The 21,308-nt window shown below is 36.3% G+C and overlaps 1 protein-coding gene across 2 annotated transcripts in view; it reads right to left on the bottom strand.

Moving 5' to 3' along the window:
• NFKBIZ (NFKB inhibitor zeta) overlaps positions 1–20,306 on the bottom strand; it is a 35,549-nt gene extending 15,243 nt beyond the window's left edge. Inside the window, exon 1 of one of the 2 annotated variants that reach the window (XM_087937371.1) lies at positions 20,173–20,306. The gene's annotated coding sequence lies outside the window, so the exon portion shown is untranslated. Of the gene's footprint in view, positions 1–18,276; positions 18,419–20,172 lie in introns of those variants that run through there. The other variant, XM_087937370.1, reaches the window with a different exon arrangement.
• Positions 20,307–21,308: the final 1,002 nt, after the last annotated feature.

Genomic DNA, 21,308 nt, shown 5'->3' with positions numbered 1-21,308 from the left:
AACGGATTTGTCCTTTCTGGTACACAGTAAGAAAGAAATGTGATTCCATTGCTAAGATAACAGGATGATTTTCAAAGATGTAAATCCCCAGTGTGTACTCTGACAACTTGGAAAGGCAGCCTATATAATTGATTTAGCTCATACAATATTAAAAAAAAAATCTTGTGTTCTGCTCAAAAAGGAGGCAGGGGATGAATAGTGCAACCAAGATTTCTTTTTTCCAGAAAGGCACAATATGATCATTATTTAAGTTAGAGCAATGTATCGTATGGTAGAACCCTTTATTGCTGTCCCTGGAACCCTCAATGGTAACTAGAAACTTCTCAGCATGATTTCCTATAATTTTGAAGCAGTAAATCTTCAAAAACAAGTTAACATATTTTTTATAAAAAAAACCTCAAAACTTAAAAGTCCTTACTTAAAAGTAAGTAGAAATCCTGACCCTCTCTATATATGTGAGATATGATTATAAAAAGATTGCATGTCAACATTTTTGCAACTAGGCACTTTTCCCAGTAGCTATAATTGTGTAGTTATGTAGTGTTGCAGGGAAAGAAAAAGGAGATACATTCTAAACCATGCCTTCAGACGTACACCAGGAAAAAATGTATTTTTCAAGATTTATAAATGACGTCATGCCAGGGTTTAGGCAGTGTCCAAAATCAAACTGATAAAAAATGCTGTAAGCAATGCAGGCAATAAAGATATGGCACTTCCTTTACCCGTTTAATCATTCAAAAGCTTTCCAGAAAAACAAGACTTTAACTACAGCGTTCTCTAAAACAGTGTTTCTCAACTTAACTTTATATAGACCAACTCCCAGAATTCCCTATCTATATTGGCTGGGAATTTTGGGATTTAAAATCTACCGTACATATGAAAGTTGTCAAAGTTGAGAAACCTTCTTCTACAAGGCCATAAGGCTAGAGCTTGGTCTTTTCAGGGGCAGGCTGTTCCAAAGGAACACAATAACAAAACTGATGAAGTGAATCAATAGTTCCCACCAATGGAAAACAGCAATTTTACTATGCAACAAACTCCAATTTTGCTCCCGTTTCAGGCAGACAACTGAAAATGAAAATTATCCAGTTGCCAAAATCAAATGTTATAAGGTAAATCCAGAAGCGAGAATAAAATCAAAAATTGTACTTTTAAATGCCACTATTAGTGTTACAGCCTAAATTGCTCAATATACCTAGTAAAAATCATTAGTATGATTTGTGTTTACTTCACGATTCACATGTGTGGAACCAACTCTTGGCTTTGAGTTATCTTTTCCATCATTCCACTTGATTATAAACTTGAAATATCAAAACCTGAAAATGTAAGAATAATAAATAATAAAGACTTAATTTATAACATAATTTATGAATGTATGTAATTTTTGAACAGGTTTCTAAAGCTTTGTATCTGATAGTACATGTCATGTCATGGCCCTAAACCAGGGGTCCCCAAACTTAGCAACTTCAAGACTTGTGGACTTCAACTTTCAGAATTCTTCAGCCAGCTTTGCTGGCTGAGGAATTCTGGAAGTTGAAGTCCACAAGTCTTAAAGTTGCCAAGTTTGGAGACCTCTGCCCTAAACAATATAAACCTGGGTGGAAAAGTGAATGCAAATTCTTCAATTGAAGTGATCTCAAAAAAAAAATGCCTTAAACTAAAAAATCCTATCCACCACCACGAATGAAGCAGAAAACCCTGACCCATTTCACATGCATTATGTGACCTCCTGGTAACCATCATCAGAGCTAATCTTCCCCTGCCCTATCCCAAACTATTAACTCCAAACTTGCTTATTACAAGTTGTTTAAAAATAATAACTGTGTACACCAGTTATGCTCCTTCTTGGGTCAGGAGTCCCTGCTCTCAATCATTTAATCCATGATCATGTTACACCTGGACTACTGCAATGTGCTCTGCATAGGATTACCCTTGAAGAGCATTCAGAAGCTTCAACTGGAAAAAAAATGAAATTCAACATAGAGAAAAGTAAAGTCCTACACTTAAGCAAGAAAAACCAAAAGTACACATATATAGACTGGGTGAAACCAGGCTCAACAGCAGTAACTGTGAGAGGGATCTTGGAGTCTTAGTGGACAACCAGCTAAATATGAGCCAGCAGTGTGCAGCAGCAGCCAAAAAAGCTAATGCAATCCTAAATTGTATTAACAGAGGGATACAATCAAGATCAAGGGAAGTACTAATACCACTCTATAAAGCCTTAGTAAGACCACGCCTAGAGTACTGCATCCAGTTTTGGTCACCACATTATAAAAAAGATGTTGAGACTCTAGAAAAAGTACAGAGAAGAGCAACCAGGGTGATTAGGGGTCTGGAGGCTAAAACGTACAACAAACGGTTGTAGGAACTGGGCTTGGCTAGTCTAGTAAAGAGAAGGACCAGGGGAGACATGATAGCAGTCTTCCAATATTTGAGGGACTGCCACAGGGAGGAAGGGGTCAAGCTATTTTCTAAAGCTCCTGTAGGCCAGAGAAGGAATAATGGATGGAAACTGAACAAGGAGAGATTTAACCTGGAAACAAGGAGAAACTTTCTGACAGTGAGAACAATCAACCAATGGAACAGCTTGCCCTTGGAAGTTGTGGGAGCACCATCAGTTGAGACCTTCAAGAAGAGATTGGACTGCCATTTGTCAGAAATGGTGTAGGGTCTCCCGCTTGGGCGGGGGGTTGGACTAGATGACTTACAAGGTCCCTTTCAACTCTGATTATCTGTATCTGGTGCACAATGTCCGAGCAGTCCTTGAGGACCCTAGAGTCGTCCATGTTACGCCGTTGTGCAAGTTGCACTGGCTGCTGGTTTGCTTCCAAGTGCAATCCAAAGTATCGGTTATCACCTTTAAAGCCTTGCATGGTGTGGGTTCAGGCTACCTGAAGAATCATCTCACCCCAATGGGACTGCCCTGCCCAGTCATGCCAGCAGAAGAGACATGCTGCAGACCCCATCAGTCAAGGAATTCCAGTGGGCAGGGTCCAGGAGGACAGCCTTCTCTACCATGGCTCTTATCTTTTGGAACATCTGCCCCTCCCCCCTGGAAGTAATCCGCTCCCATCCCTCTGACTTTCCATAAGGTCCAAGGAAAGAGTATCATAGAGGAGGGGGTTGATGCACCAATAGAAGATCTCATTCCCCCACCTATTCTGCTCTCTCCTCCCCATCTTGCAATTATAATTTATATTTTATTGTTGTTAGAAATATTTTTATGGTTTTATTGTTGTTAATGTTGTAAGCCACCCAGAGTTCGCTTGGGCAACGTAGACAGCAAACAAATTAATAAATCAAAACAATAGGATTTTTAGTATTGAATTAAATCACTAAATACTTGATTATCATAATTATAGTCACAAAATTTATTTAACTATAGCTACTTTGGCATTTTTATAAAGTATGGACATACTTTATTGCTTAGGTCTCACTTTAGGTATCAATTTTTTTAAAAAGGACTTCATTCAACACAGCATGTCATGGCTTATCTTTCAGTATCATCAGGCTATAGCTTGATTCAGCAACTTTAGGTAAGGTAGAATTTCTTCATCTTAATACTTTATTTCTTAGTTCCATATTTTATGATGCAGGGTACCAGCCAGTATTGTAATGTTGGGTGGATAATTAAAATAATATACAGAAAATACCTGGAACAACCTGTAAAAATTGTTATGTATTAAATAATATTTCCATGCTGAAAACATTTTTCCTGCCTCATTTTCATGGGGCTTTAAAATTTGAGGGGTCGCCTTGAAGCTGCTGGAAAAGATAGAGACATATGGTGAGGTGGCCGGTCTGAAAATAAATAAAGATAAAACAAAGATCTTGTCAAAGAATATGTTACTAAGACAAAGAGAAGAATTGGCAGATTTGTTGAAAATCCAAGTTACAAACAAGGTTAAGTACTTGGGGATATATTTGACACCAAGATGTAGTACATTAAAAGAGAATAATTATATTAAACTTAAACAACAGATAGCCCTAGATCTGAAGAAATGGGAAAACTTACAATTGTCATTAATAGGGAGGATCTCAACAATCAAGATGAATATTCTACCCAGAATCTTACTTTTGTTTCAAACAATACCAATTAGGCTTGGAAAAGACTATTTTGAGGACTTAAATAAAATTGTGTTGAAGTATATATGGCAAGGTAAGAAAGCGAGGATAAAGCTAAAGCTTTTGCAAGATGCTAGAACTAGAGGAGGGTTTGGCCTGCCTAATTGGGAGTTGTACTATCAAGCTGCAAATTTGATGTGGGTTAAAGAATGGATAACATTAAGGAAGACTAGATTGTTGACATTAGAAGGTCATGACTTGCTGTTGGGCTGGCATGCTTTTCTATGGTACAAGGGAACCAAAACACAGGGCTATTTTAGAAGACATTATATACGGGAGTCTTTGTGGTTAAACTGGGAGAAGATAAAAAAAACAATGTTATTTGAAAATTCCAGTTTGGTTATCGACGATAGAAGCTTTTTCTTATCCTATAATTTATAAAAAGGAACAAACAGTTAGATATGGGGAATTACTAGATGAAAAGGGTGAACTTAAATCGATACAAAACTTAGAGGAACAAGGTATACAGATGAATTGGTTTTCATATGCGCAAATACACTCAACGTATGATGAAGATTCCAAAACAGAGGGATTTTATGATAAACAGACTGATTTAGATAAGATTTTGACAGGTACTGATGAAAAGATGATTAAAAAACTATATGGTTACTTATTGGGAATTAAGCTAGAGGAAGAACAAGTTAAAGAAACTATGATTGCTTGGGGGAGGAATTTTGGATATGGGATTGATTTAGAGAAATGGCAGAAATTATGGTCGCAAAATTATAAAATGACAATGTCTACAGCTTATAAAGAAAATTTGTATAAGATGTTTTACAGGTGGCATTTCCCCCCGACAAGGATAGCAAGAATGTTTAAGAACAAATCGGAAAAATGTTGGAAGTGTCATCAGATACCTGGTTCATATTACCATATGTGGTGGACTTGTGAGGATGCTAGAAAATACTGGACTAAAATCCGCATGTGGTTGGAAAAAATGACAAAGAGACATATAGATTTGAAACCGGAGCTTTTCTTATTGGGAATCTTACCAGATGTTTATAGTAAAGATTTGAAATACTTGATTGTAAATGTATTAACTGCGGCTAGGATTGTATTTGCAAAAAATTGGAAAAATGAGAAAATTCCACTGCAGGAGGAAGTTATTAAGAAAATATTGGAATGTGCTGAGATGAGTAGATTGACATTTGAAATTAGAGAGCAAGAAGATAAACAATTTTATACAATTTGGGACCTTTTCTATCAATGGCTGGATGATGAAATACAAAAATAGAATATTTAGAATGTTAGGTAATAAGGAATATTGTTGACTTTTCTTCTCCCTTTTCTTTTGCTACTTAACATTACATTTATAAAATGTTTTTTTTTCTTTTTTCTTAAGATAGAATTGGTATGATTATATGATTTATTATAGAATAAATTACTTAAATTATAGTTATCCCATAAGGCATGATTGAATAAAAGTATAGTCAAATCTTTTTTTTTCTTTCAATAATGATATGAGGATATATAAGTTTGGATTGATAATAAGAGTTATTATGTAATGTAATTGTAACTGTGACTACGAAATGAATGCACAAAACTGATGAACCAACCGACACACTGTTTGTATATAAGTATCGAAGAGAGCTGATGTTTTTATGTTTTGTTTGTTTGTTTGTGTGTTAAAAAACCAATAAAATTGTTTTCAAAAAAAAAAAATTTGAGGGGTGGAATTTTTTTCATCTAGAACAGGGGTGTCAAACTCATATCGTCACAGTGGTATCACATGACGTATCAGGACTTTATCCCCTTTGCTAAACTGGACATGGGTGTGGCCAGTGCATGAAGCATCTGGCCCACGGGCTGGGAGTTTGACAGCCCTGATCTAAAATTTCATTGGTTTTCCAGGTTGCCTACCTAAAAAAAAATGGGAAAATTCCCATATATTATTTTTCTTTATACTTTAATTAAACTTTGGGGAGCTGATGTATCTACAAGGACAGGCAAAACCCTGTTATTTAATTAAATATGGTGTATGCAACCATGTAATCAATGCCACTGTTTTGTGTGCATCTGATGTGTGTGACATTTGAAAAAGGGCTGGGATCACCTGGTATTATCTGCTGTTTGACTTTTTGTGTGTAATGAGGGCTTCCTAGGTTAACAACAGCCCTTCATCCAGCTCTATGCATGCTCACATGAAAAAGATTTAATCAATTATTTTTGAGTTGTGAAATTACACTGTAAACCATAAGCCTGTATCTATTGTTTAGCTTACTCAACTACAGTATAAGAACGGAGTGAAAAATAATGCCTCCACCTCCATCTATAACTTCAGTTTAAATGGTGATATTTTAACCAACAAGAATCTAATTCTTGAAATGACCGTTATTACTTAACAGAATCACTACCATTTGCTACACATTTCTTCTTAAGCCATTGTGAAAGAACTCCACGCTTTGTCTCTTCAGCAAGACCCTGCTCATCTTTTATACCTCTTCTTTTGTGTCTGATAGATGCTTACAAAAGCATTCTTCAAACTTGGGAAAAGGGGGAAGTCCCATGGCACCTTATCTGGGCTGAGTGGCAGATGGGAGTAGGATGGGATAAGAAGGGGAGAACTAGGTATGCAACTGCATCTTGGGTAGTTCATGAGATATGAGGCTTAGCATTGCTGTGTCCTTCTGATGCTCCCAAAATAGGCTTAAATGTGGTTTCAATTTTATTTACTGTTGTAAAGTAGTGCTCTGAATTGATAGTAGTATTAATTGATAGTAGTATCAGAATTTCTCACTTCTTCTTGTATAACAAAAAAAAGTGGTGACAAACATCAGCTCCACTGATGACTGCCATCAGTATGCAGATAAAGCCAGTTTGCACAAATCTAATATTAAAGAATATCAATAATATGGCCCACACGTCTCTCTGAAGTGCCAAGCTTGACAGCAGCTTGATCAGTGGATCACTTAATTAGCTCATCAATTCTTCTCATTGAAACCCATTGGTTGTTTTTCCCTCATTCTCGATCACACAAATCAGCTGCTTTTAGTTCACCTTCTTTCCATTTGTTTACCCAGCAACAAGCATAATCACATCATTACAGTCATAGCCATAAGCAACTTGCATTTTGCAATAAATTTCATTCTTAACTTGACTTTTTGACAAGTACTCTCACCTCTCTGCAGGTTACCATTTCATGAACAATAGCAGCATTATTGTGAAGTAAAAGAACCAATGCCAAAGAACACTTCTGAATTCAGAGTACTGTAATCTACTGTTGTATATCCCCATTCACTTAATTCTATAGTAGGAATATAGATGTAAACAAAGACTACTGATCATGTTGTCTAGATAATTCAATATAAATTTAAAAAGTAGTAGACAAATACACACAAACATATATAAACATGCACACATATACACACATGATCTTAACCAAGCTTTTGGGTTTCTTTATGGAAATATAAAAGTCCATATCAAAACTAGAATGCATTCATAATCAATAATGGTAAGTCTAACACTTGAATGTTTGCTAACTTTGCAGAAGTGGAAACTGTTTATGCTTGTGCAAATTGGAGTGCCCATTTTTTATTGATACTCTTACTTTCTTCAGTTCTTTATATAATACAATTCTAGAAAAATTCCAAATTTAAGGATTTTTTTCCGGAAGCATACAGAATTGCAGTGGGAAAATCAACAAAATCCAGATGTCCAGACCTGAGCTTTCCACAAATGCAAAGTCATCACTAATTATACATCACTGTCTACAAAAAAAAAACAGGTTAGGTTGAGAAAAAATAAATCCGTGTAGAAAAGGAATAACTCAAAACATATGTGAAGTCAGTAGATGTTAGAAATTTTACTTTGATTTTCTATATTTCAAAGTAACATTAAGTTTAGGAAAAAATATCAGTCAAGACTTTTGATTATGAATAATTAACAGGTTTTGTTAGAATTAACAGTCCATAAAAAACCCAATGCATGTGGAGACGTGGGTGAGATGAGTTTGTACTATGAACCAAGATTCATTAATACAAAGAAGGAATCAAAGGTGGCAGTTGTTTGTGCAAATCATTAATCATTAATCAAGGCTACAATTCACCAGAAAGTATTCTTAGAACACGAAGCTTCATTAAAATGGGAGTCCTATGAAGGCATGATGCATCTTTGTTGTAAGCCTGGACTTGGATTAAGCAGTCTTTCAAGAATCGAATACTTTCAAGAGAGATTTGTCCTCCAATATCATATGCTATGTAGCAACTGGAGTTCAGATTCCTAAATGGGTACCCACAAAAAAGAACTGTTACAGTTGCATAATAAGAAAATTGCATCTCTTTCTCTCAAGAAATATTTTCAAGTACCAATTTAGCACTTATATATATTTGATCAGCATAAGCGTCCAGTGGAGTGAAGAAAATAAAGTACCACTCATCATAATTAATCTTGCACATACTACCCTATCTTGTCCCAAAGATGCTTTTTCCAAGAGGCAACTGAACTTTTTTCTTGTTGTTTTTTTAAAAAAACCATTCTGTTTCTCATGCAAGAGGGTTCTTGGATGAGAAGTGAAACATTTTCCAAGAAAATACCAAGAAAGTCTGTTGCCTTTGGGACAACCATGACCTGGATGATTGAGAATCTCCACAGACACTGCCCTACCTTGTATAAAGCCAGCAAACTAAGCACATCTTGTCCAGTGACGAATTCAAAACCACATTTGTTTCTTCTCCCTTTTACTAAGTCGTGACAGTATTTCCATTTCCAAGGTAACTCCCATTAACTCACAAAAGTAGCTAGTAGCTTCATGACATTAAAAGTCTTCATGTTGGAAAAACAGCACAAACAACTTCGCTTATTATGACTTTGAACAGCATGTGCCATTTTTATCAATGAACTAATGGTATATGAGGTAAATCAACTGATAAGATTTTTTTTATTGACACCATACAGGAAATGTCACAACGATGTTCCAAAGTAGATGCTTTACAACTAGCAAATATTACATTATCAACCCAAATATTTGCTAGACCAAAGCAATTGTCACTGATAACAGTGTTCTTTTTTCCAAGCTAACATAACAAGCTGAACTATACAAAAACAACTGCTAACCTTATCACTGAAGAATGTCTTCAGTACTGAAGCGTAATGCAGGTAGTCCCCGACTTACAATAGTTCATTTATTGACCATTCAAAGTTACAAGAGCACTGAAAAAAGTGAATTATGACTGTTTTTCACCCTTATGACTGTTGCAGCATCCTGAAGGTAACATGATCAAAATTAAAACGCTTGGCAACTGATTCATATTTATGATGGTTGCAGTGTCCCAGGGTCATGTGATCATCTTTTGTGACCTTTTGACAAGCAAAATCAATGGGGAAATCAGTTTAACAACCATGTTACTAACTTAACAAAGGCAACAATTCACTTAACAACCGTGGCAAGAAAAGTCGTAAAATGGGGCAAATTCAACAAACGTTTCACTTAGCAACATAAATTTTGGGCTCAATTTTGGTCTTAACTCAAGGACTACCTGTACTGTTGAATTATGGATTATAGAAGCAGAGGTGCAGTTATTGTTTTCCATAGTCCAAAATATCTGGATACTAAAAGGGCATTATTTATATTCTAATGACTGGACTATTCCCAACATCACAGGTACCAGTTTTAAAGAAGCACATTCTGTATACTATTAAAACAAAAGAAATAAATTAAGTAAAAGTATAAAAAATTTATATCAAAATTCATAAGTCTCATTTTTAAAATTATCAATATTCATACCAAGCCATAAAGAGTAGAATTTATTTGTATTGCATGTTTGGTTGAACCACAGACCAACATTATCAACAAAATGGTGTGACAATCACTATTTTTATTTCATTCTGTTGCTACAAAGAAGTAGCATAGCTTTTCTTCAATGTAATTTTAAACTGCATAAAGACTGATAGTTCTACAGTTTGTTTTGTTTCAATAAAGCCCAGCTCTCATAGTGACATTATGTACATGGCTACTCTAGAGGTCAAGACCTGCTTCAAGGTCAAACACATAGTAACAAGTGCCGTCAGAGACTGTCTGGAAAACTTATGGAATTGCCTTTAAGTAATTCTTATCATAAGATTTAGGAACCAGGTAAAATCCATTGCTTTGATATTGCCTTTTTCATTAATAAGGGAATGCAAGCCTGAATCTAAGTCAATCCTTCCCTTGGGGCTGATGGAAGGGCAGAATTAGACTGAAAAAATGATTTTTATAATATGTTCTTTGAAGCATATTATTTGGATGAATATATTTCAGATATTCTGGAAAAGCAGAGAATTAATTTTTTAAATAATAAATCCAACTTCTGAGAAGCCAATGATATATTTGCATCTACTTTATTGCAGTTATCTTAGGGAGCTGAAACTAATAAAAATCCAAACAAATTTATACTGACAACAGATTTCTCAATTGGAAGGAGGAAATTGAAAGAATTGAACCAACATGATTACAATAATGCCCAGGAAGAGAATATGGTTTCACCCAGATGACCTCCTCAATAAAACATGTGTTTGTGGTATTTATTATGTCATTATGTAGCTATTTTTATACAAGAGTCCAAAGTAGTCTAAGAAACGTTCATGATGGTATTTGCATTTGGAAATAGTACTTTATTGTACTTTTTGGCTTGAGACATTTTCAAGCTCCAGGTTCAGTCCTAGGAGATGTAATGCTACACCAGAAGGTTTCTAGGTATATACATTTTCTTTACCAGTTAGTACTCAGAACAAACTTTTATTTACCAACCCTATGTTCATAGTATTAATTTTGAGTGTCAGCATCCCTCCTGAATGGAATAAGATATATCTAAGAATCAAGAACCAATTGGAATAACTAATGCCTTATTATGTGGTTCTAATCTGAAAGGGCTTCTTTCTTTGTGTCCTCTACCATCTTTATGAGTCAATTTCCAATAATGTGAAATTTTCCCCATAACCACACTTGCATATCATGAAAACTTTATGGGCTGTATTTCAACTTGTCGTTTAATTATGAAAGGAATGGGAGTCCTGGAACAACAACAAAAAGAAAAAATATCACCCAACCGTAGGTGATAAAAACAGTGACAAGCATACAAGAGAAAACTTTTCTTTCTTTTTTTTCATCTTGATGGGACTGAGACAGAAGATTTCTGATCTTTTGTCATGAATCTTTGGTCTAATCTAGTGAGGGTCTTTTAATGTTATTGTAGATTGATATGTGACAAAGTTCAAATGGTGAGATAGAATCACTGGAGTGTGTTCTGACCCAGATCCCAAACACGACAAGCATGCTGTTTGTAACTAAATATTCCCTCTACTAGGAGCATCAGCAGCCCCAGCCCAGAGTCTCTCTCTCTCACACACACAACAGGCTAACAAGTTTCTAAGTGCCTATGGAAAGCAAAGCTCGCTCCCTTTTCCCATGAAATGGCCCCAACATACCAGGAGTCTCTCTCTCTCCCACACTAGTAAAGGAAATCCTGGAAGGTGTCCTCGCTTGTTTCCAGCATCAGACACAAACACACACATGCTCAGAAGGCGCGCTGATCTCAATGCCACAGATTCCATGAAAGAATTCTGACAAAGTTCCAGACAGGATTCAGAAGTTCAGATTATTAGTGTCTGACTGAAAGGGAGATGAATAGGTGTCTGCCATACCTATTCGTCTCCACCCCTGCCTTTTATTCCCAGAGTTTAGCAGTGGTGGGGCCTAGCAGTGGTTGCTCTTCCATCCCAATGACTGGCCCATAGTGTCCTGCTGTTCTCCTCTCCTCTGCCTTCTGTGCATCTGCACGTCAAGCACAGGACCTCCTCTTTCTCACCAGCCACCTCAGGACATGAGGGCCGTTGCCTCTCCATCTGGGGGCTGATGGACGGCCCAGGCTCCATCTCTGACAGCTCCTTTCCCTCTTCCCTCTCAGAATTCTCTGATTGCCTTGATGCTGGCCCTGACTCCCACTCTTCCTCCTTTTCCTCTGATTCTGCTGCTGGAGGGGCCGGTGGCTGACAGGCTACAACAGAGTGCCTTTAAAAAATGGCTAACACCCAATGCTTTTAAATTTTAGCATTTATACAGAATGTGAGTTTTTGAAGTATTTATTGTAGACAGTACCCTTTGTTGATGACCCAGAGTTAACACAAACTTAACAAAATCCAAAACGTAAATAAATGTCCTCCTCTGACTGCTCAGCCGGCCTCTGCCCCTCCCCAGCCTCCTCCACAACCTCCGGAACCACACTTCCACTTCCTGTAGGCGGTTCCTCCTCTCCCTCAAAGTCAGTCTTCACCAGGGGCATGACACCCTTGTAGATAAGGAATTTATAGTAAAAGAGACTTTCTTCATTTGTGGAATTTCAAAGAGGAACTAGACAGCATCATTGTCAACTTCCCTTGTTTTCCCCATCTGGTTTCCCCCCCCTCCCCCAACCATAGAAATTACATTATAGAAGTAAAGAAAAGAGTATCAGCACAATCTTTCTGCACTTCCATTTCTTGTTGTACATCAATTTATCTTGTAGTTGACAAAAGTTTTAAAGAACTTGGGACTGACTGTTCTCTTGGATTTTGACTTTTTTTTTTGCTTGTTTAGGGGTTTTCTTGTACTCTCTGTGGCTTTCAATAAGACTGATTTTTTATTCCCCACAGGGAAGATTTTGTCCTTTCCATATCCTAACCTATTATTTATATCCTTTTTTCCCCTCTGATATTTCAGACGGTGTTTTTAAACATGTGAACTAATAAAGCAAAAGTATTAGAAAGAAAAAAAGTAAAGGAGTACTGTTTTATGTTCTAAGAATATGGCAGAACACCATGACTCTATTAAAAAAATAAATTTCTAAAACAAATCAAACTCATTCCACCACATACAAAGTTTTTTTAAAAGTCTACCAGTGCCAGTGAAAATTCTGCTACTTATTAAGTTCATCTGAAGATGGAGCTAAAGAGACTATGTTATCCTTGGATAATTGTTGGGTACTTGTTAATGTATTTTATTGTGTATTTTTGTATTTTACTGTGGTTTTTTAAATTTGTTATTTCTAGATAATGATGCTTTGATTTATAGATCTGCAAACCATTTACTATACATTTGTTCCATCATGCATTATTTTGAGAAAGGGAAAAATTAAAGTGGTAAAATAAGAAAATACTATTTTCCAAGTGAACACGGAAAGATACATATAAATTATGTTTAAGGCATACTTTGTACATCATTAATGCCTTGTGGAATTGGCTATCCCCTTCAGGCATCTTGCAGTGTGTACTAAATTTTATTGGCGTCTTTGGCTATATTCAAACTATGAATATCCACAAATGCAAAGCTTATTAATATCTAATGACTTCTTCCAAACAATTCAAATCTAGGTAATTCTGAACTTTTTACTTCTCAAGCAAGGTGAATAAAACTGAATATTCTTTCATTCTTAGCATTACGCTGATAGAGAACAAAACACATAAAGTTTCCCAGTTGTTACATGAAAAGTTGTATTCTAAGACAACACTAGGCCCTACCTAGAACTAGCCAGCAATTAAGGGTGTATCATATAGCCTCCATTCATTCTGAATTCTTGATCAACAACATATCAATTGCACAGTAACAAGAAAATCAAGAGATTGCTAGCTTTCCGGGGCGTTTCCCTGATAACATAGGTTATATAAAGATATCATGGCAAATACCAAATCTTTTCAATGTACACAACATCTTTTAATTTATTGCGCCTAAAAAATAAACCTTGGTACAATGTACTACAGTGTTCTTAGATTACTATTCCCAACTCTTGCAATTGTAATTACCAGATCTGGGACTGCAAAAAGTCAGATAGCAAAATGCTGTTATTAACTGTACTGCTATCTAATGGTCATCCATATTTTTGCAGCCCATGTTTATAAGCTGTAATTAACTTCCTGAACCCCTTAAGTAGGGAATTTATTTTCTTCTTTCTAATTCTCTTTTGGATAGCTATTATGACTCTGGTGTTTGACTTCAATAATTTCCAAAAGGTCAGGATCTGGAGCTTGAATTTAGAAGCCTATGACACAGGAATCTGTTTTGCTGAAACAAAAAATCTCCAGCAACTTCAGTCAGTAAAAAATGGATTGTTTCTCTGGATTAAATGGTAAATAGCTTTTCGCTGCACAATCTTTTTAGTAAGCTTTAAGGAAATGGCAAAACTGTCCAAGGAATACACATAGTCATTAATCTGATGCTTTCCAGATCTTTGGCCACAATTGGAATCCACCCAAATATTCAAGCTTGTTGAATTCTGAGACTTGCAGTCTCAATACATCTAGAAGTTATCAATATTTTCATTATTTCAAAGACCAGTTTCAATATTTGTTGCCTCTCCCCCACAAAGAATGTTGCAGTTCAAGAGCCTGTAGTTTTGCAGATGCAGTCTGATTGACACTGTGTCTAAACAACGCATTACAATTCAAAAGTACAACTTTAGAAATGTCATTACTTAACTTGAGAAAACTGACAAGGGGTCGTGAACTCTGGAGATATCTGTTGAAATGTTTAAATCTATGTTCACTACCATATTTGAGTAAAGACGAATAGTATGAATTCAGTGATTCATCAGTGGCCTTTATACAGAGAGTATTTGCACCAAGACTAATTCCTTGTGTGTCCAATCACACTTGCCCAATAAAGAATTCTATTCTATTCTATTCTATTCTATTCTATTCTACAAAGCCAGTCAAATATGGGATACACAATACTAAGTTCTTATTTATCTAAATATTTTATCCCATTTCTAACAACTAAGGAAATATACAAACAAAATAAATCAAACAAACAACACAGAAAAGTGCCCAGGTAGTCACAGGAATTCAACTAAATCGGACTCTTTTACTTTTTAATAAACATCCTCTCTTGCATAATACAGGTAGTCCTCAACCTACAACCACATTTGAACCCAAAATTTATGTTGCTAAGAGACATTTGTTAAGTGAGCTTTGCCCCATTTTACAACTTTTTTGCCACAGTTGTTAAATGAATCACTGCAGTTGTTAAATTAGTAACATGGTTATTAAGTGAATCTGGCTTCCCCATTCTCTTTGCCCGTCAGAAGGTCACAAAAGGTGATCACATGGGAACTGAAGTTGTCATAAATATGAAACAGTTACCAAGCATCCAAATGTAAATCACATGAACATAGGGATGCTGTAATGGCCATAAGTGTGAAAAATGGCCATAAGCTACTTTTTTCAGTGCCTTTGTAACTTCAAACGGTCACCAAGTGAACTCTTCTAAGTTGAAGACTACCTGTATATATCTGCGAGATTAAAATGGACTCTTCTGAAAATTCTGATAAATAAATAACTTCTCAATAAGATATCAGTCTTTTAGGCTTCAGTAAGGCTTAAAAAACAGGGGACATGCAAAATATACATAAAATGAAAATCAATTGTAATAATAAACCAATCTGGTGTATACACCATATAAATGTATTTAAACTATTTAATCTTTTAAACTATTCTAGAGAATCCTGTATATCCTTGGCAGCTAATTCAAGAAATAACTCAGTGATGAGATCAGCAATGAAATAACTGTTTCTCTGAAAAACCAGGGTGTCTTGGGACACAGACATTGAGACAGAAAACAGGTCTAATGAATAGAAAACCTAATTTTGCTTGCTAATAAAGACATTGCTATTGTACTGTTTCTATTATCCTTCTAGCACTGAATAATCTCAACCACAGACGGAACAAGTTCACCAGCTCATATATTAAATAATCTTGTTATATGGAGAAATTTGCAGGCAAGGATCTATTGATAAATAAATGTATCTGACAAACTATTTGCCCTGCCTTTGAAAATTTTGCATGTAAAAGTAGCAACAGATGTTCATGCATATTGATCATGCAAATCACTGCAGTGGCTCCATTCCAATATTAATGGAACAATTATTTTTATATCTTTAAAATATTATAATTAAAATCATCATGCTATCTTTATTCACTCACACACAAATATCCATGCTCTAATCTAGGAGTGTCAAACTCAAGGCTTGGGGGCTGGATCCAGCCCGCAAGGTGCTTAGGCCACCCTGGAAACAGCAAAGGATCAGCTTGTGGTGCCTCTGCTAGTGAAAATGGAGCTTCATTTTCATTGGCAGAGGGTTGCATGAGGCCGCCACATCCAAAAACAGAGCTTGCAAGGGTCACAGGCAGCCCTCCAGAGCTCAATTTTCACCAGCAGAGCATTGCAGGAGGTGGTCACAGTCGAAAACAGAGCTTGAGAGCCCGTTTTCACTGGCAGAACACTTGGGCCACTGCCCCCAACACGAGTGATATCAAGCTTGCCACATCCACCCCGGCCCCCTGTGATCAAACACAACCCTAATGCAGCCCTCAATGAAATCGAGTTTGACACCCCTGCTCTAATTCTGCTATAATAACAGGAAGTAAACATAATGATTTGGTCCTTGAAAATAGAGAAGATTTAATCATGATGGAGAGAAAGTTACTTGTTTAATGCCAAAAAAGCCACAATACTTGAAAACCTGAACAAACATTATCGTTCACTTTAACACATGAATTCTAAACTCTATGCCAAAGATGTTTTGAGTAAAATAAGACAAGCAATTAATTTCTTGAAACTGAATTATTAGGATTATCCAGTCGAGGAAGATACTGATATAAACACTGTAACTGTGGGTTTTTTATTTTTAATTTAAGAATAATCTTTTTAATGAATGACTCTCGTTACAAAGTATGTAAAGTAACAGATGATTTTTTAAAAATCATAAAAACTGTGCAGACCTAAGGATTAAGCTCACTGAAATTGCAAAGGATAACAGTGATATTGGAGGTGATCCTTGTGTAAAATCAGCTCATATCAGAGCATACTCAGCAGTCCTTGTTGTCTTCACTTTCAACAACCTGTTTCACTGATGATACCCCATGAAATGTAGCTGTTATGCAGCAAGCAGTTGTAACAACATAGCAATAGCACTTAGACTTATATACCACCTCATAGTGTTTTGCAGCACTCTCTAAGCGATTTATAGAGGCAGCATATTGCCCCCAGCAATCTGGGTCTTCATTTTACCAACCTCAACAGGATGGAAGGCTAAGTCAACTTTGAGCCAGTGAGGATATAACTTGGAGTGACAAAACTGACAATATGATGATCTTCCAATGTTTCGTGCTTTCTATCAGCCAACTCTGGATGTCCCTTTTCAAAATACTATAAAACATTTTTCAGCTTATAATATCACATTCCCCTTTCTTCTCTTTGTTATAAATCAAAAGTAGTTAAATCAACGACTGGGGTGGGGAGTAAGATTAGTGATTCAGCTAGGACTTTCTTTAGAAGGGCAGTTCCAAAGTCATGCAATCAGCCCATCCAACGTATGCTTCAACATTTTAAGTAATGTGATGTATCAATACACTTTCGTTTCCAATGAAATCAACTTGTTTAATAATAATATCAAGACTTAATTGTTTGGGATGTCTCCCCAAATTCCAGTTTTCTGACACCAACAGCAAACGAAGGAAGACAAGAAAAAAGAACATCTTGGTTGACTCTTAAATCCTGGCTATTTTCCATATTATCTTTGTAATTAACTATTTATGCAGTATGTTGCTATATTTTATGTTATTGAGATTAATTCAAATTGTAATTTAAATCTTTCCTCTACATATCCTGTAAACTGACAAGAGTTGTGAAAGTGCCCTGTAATTAAATTAAAAATGTATACTATATACTGTAATAGCTTCCATGATTACCTAGCATCTTGATTTGAGCTATGCTTAAATTTCATTTAGATATTAAAGCTTTTTAACAAGTAGCATCACATACAAAAGTGACAGCTTCACGATCCCGACAATTCTCGTAAAGGCTGGCTTTTAATAACTGGATAGGCAGCCAGGTTTATCCTTACCCCCTCCTTACGCCCCCACCCATTTGGCATTCATAAGTCAATAATCAGTTTGCGAAGTTAACTAAGAATCACCACTTTGTTTTGGTTCCAGTATTTGTATATATCATAATAAGCAGAAATTCAACTTATGACATTTTTCCATGCCAGGAGAGAGGCTACAATGATTTTCTGTCATTCATTTGAAAGCAGCCTTTTCACCAAACAATTGATGCCGGGAGGAAGTGTCTCTTAAATAATAAGCATGAAAATATATCCCAGCCACTATCCGGTATCCTTAACAATTAAGAATGGGAATATAATATACCTCCATATCTCTGGAGTGAAAGTAGATCTGAGGAAATGTGCCAACAGTTTTCCCAGCAGATGAATGGTCCTCAGCAACTGATCCGATTAAATGACAAAGCAAGAGAGAAGGAGGGAGAAATAATCTGTGTATAATTTACAATTACCTAAAGCAAAAGCAATGGGAAATCTTCCCCTCACCCAAACCACCCTGAGAGCTCCACACTTTCTAGCCCAAAGCGAAAGTTTCCCACAAAAATTACTACGTCTTCGGGGGTTCTTTTTAAAGTATTGTTTCAGTGATTCAAAGCTGACTCGTCTTTTCGGTTTCGCAATGGTTAAAAGTGGGAGGGGTGAAGGGGGGATGTTGTGACACGCAAGAGGAAGTTGAGGCGGAGGGACGAGATGCAATTTGGATTTTTCTGGCAGGGTGGAAATTCCCAGGCTGGGTGAACCCATTCGCAGGGACCTTCCCCACCCGGCTGAATAACTGGAAAACCCGGCCTGGTTCCGTGCCTGAAGACAGGATTTCGACCTTCCTAATTGGATCTTAGTTAATTTTTTCCCTCTTTCTCGTTTCTAAAAGGTTATACTCGGACTATTAAAAGATGCCCTTAGAAAATTCGCACAAGGCGTATCTCGCCTTATCAAAGTTGCCGCCCTTTGACTTTCTGTTCTGAATGGGATTTTCGACTGGGAGCGGCGAGGTTTTTTTTTTTTAACCAAGCAGTTTTGGATCACAAGAGTATCAGGGCAGAAGGAGATATAGGAAAATCAGTTTTAGCAATGACAGAACCTGGTACATCAGAGGCAGAACTAATTAAAATTGTCTATTGACGGCATTTTTCTAGAACACATTCATGATCAATTTTCTAGGATAAAACCTAAAAAAGTAAAATATAAAAAATGTACAATATAACATTCAATATAACATACTAGCATCAAATAAAAAAAATAAAAAAATAAAATAAAAGGATTATCTATACATACACATACCAGCTAGTTATGGTGATACATATACATAAGAATCCCAGCCCTATGTGAGCTATATTCTAGCCATACCTTATACTGTGTAGTTTCTTTACCCGGTGTATTAAATTCATCTCTCCATTCTATTGGGCTTCTGAAAAAGTCTATCTCACTCTCTTTAGGGATGAAATATGTTGGTAAGCCTGGCCTGAGTTAGGGGACTCTCTTCCAGACAAAGATGAGAGCAGGGAGAACCTAGGCACTGTGGCAGATGCAGAGGATCCCAGTTTTTGTCCTACAAGATCTAAGCTAAACTTCCCCAGGTGATGTTTGTCTCTGACCACAACATGCCACAATAGCCTGGGGCCCAAAGCTTTTTAGTCACTACTGACTATCATAAAATATTCACGTCATCTGTACAAGATAAGCAACAAGAAGCTCCATTTTTTTTTCTTAAAAAGTGAACTTTTAAAAGGAATCTACATGGTTTTTAAGGATCTGACTCATTTTTGAGTTGATGATATCACCAATATGTCTCAAACTTCACTTGCTAGATTCCAGAACAGTGACGAACCGGCCAAGTTGCATGAGGGAGTATAGTTTCACTGCAGCTCCATATTTCTGGGAAGTTGTGCAGTGATTAGCCCAGTGGCTTTGACTTAATGAACAAATTATAATTAGCATTCTAAGACGTTGAAGAAATAATGCTAATTTAAAGTATTTATATCGTGTTCTGGACATATGTAAGAAACAAAATAGCAATGGAGAAAATCTAATGTATCAGACTCACTTAATTAGAGAATGACCTAAACCTACAACCAAATTACACTCAACGAGCTTTATTAGAGGTAAAACATCAGAAGTTCCAGCAATATAATTTTTAAAAGAGACTAATTAAAAAAAAATACAAATAAAACCTTATATCATCAGGATAAATGCCAGGACCTACCATAGCAACTTCAAACAGCAGACAAGAATTATTAATGTTCACTTGCATCCACAGCCTCCCACTTCTGATATGAGTCTGTTTTGCAGTGCCAGTAGTGATACCATTTGCCAAAGGCAGTTGCAAAAAAATAATAATAATATCACGGCAGCACCTCTTTTTTGGGACTTCCCTCCACCTCCTTTCTCGATGCTGCCCACAGAAGATACTATGGTCATAAAGCAAACCTGAGTAAATCTCTGCCCAGTCCTGTCTGAGTAAGCGGAAAGATATATCAAATTGCTACCCCTTCTCAACACTGATCATTTTGAAACCTGCCCTGGAGTCAGGAAGTGCTGAGTGGGTTGAAGCTTTCCTGTTCACACAAGAAAGATTATATAATTATATCACTGGTATAACTGGATGCAGATTTACAATCGTCTTAATGGCTTTAGCTACTTGTTGCAAGTAAGAGAAATTATTTCATTAGTTTGGACAGGTCTGTGGCTGAATTAGACATTAGCTCTGCTTTTGACCTTTAGTCCAACGGCTACACTTTAAATAACAGACCTCATAAAATGGGTATGAACAAAACATAAGTAAATAAAATTAATTTAAAAATTAATTACAATTAATATAATTATCTCTCTTATACTTCATAATTTTCTCCTACTACATTAAAAAATGTAGTTGTACATTTCATGTAAAAAAAAAAAAAACTATTCCTGGAACAGCTCGAAGGGGGGAGGGGGCTGTACCTGAAATTTTGGAGGTCTGCATGGAGGCCCTGGAGGCCAAATTATAACTGCTTCATTAGATTGACTAATGTGATTACTGCAAAGCTACTGCAGATTTATCCAGTTTAAGGGTTGGCACTTAAAATATGTTTGTGGTCAACTCAAGTACATATGGCTGCAATCTTTAAAAATCTTTCTCTGTTGAAAAACCTACAGTAAAAGGAATGGGATGACAATGCCTGCTTTCCAAAATAACAAAGCAGGTTATTCCAATAACTGAGAAAGTACAGAGATGATTATCATAACCAGTCTAAGTCAGAAAAGCAGCACCGTGTCAAATTAAAATGCCAGCTCTCTAGCACCCAGTGTGAGTTATAATTTACAATCTAAGTTAGTGTTTCTCAGTCTCAGCAATTCTAATGT

This window comes from Pseudonaja textilis, chromosome 7, assembly GCF_049901715.1.
Source record: "Pseudonaja textilis isolate UNSWEBS1 chromosome 7, rPseTex1.2, whole genome shotgun sequence".
NCBI classification, from domain to species: Eukaryota; Metazoa; Chordata; class Lepidosauria; order Squamata; family Elapidae; genus Pseudonaja; species Pseudonaja textilis.
Note: the sequence above shows the minus strand (reverse complement) of the source record. Positions and strands in the feature narration are given on the sequence as shown.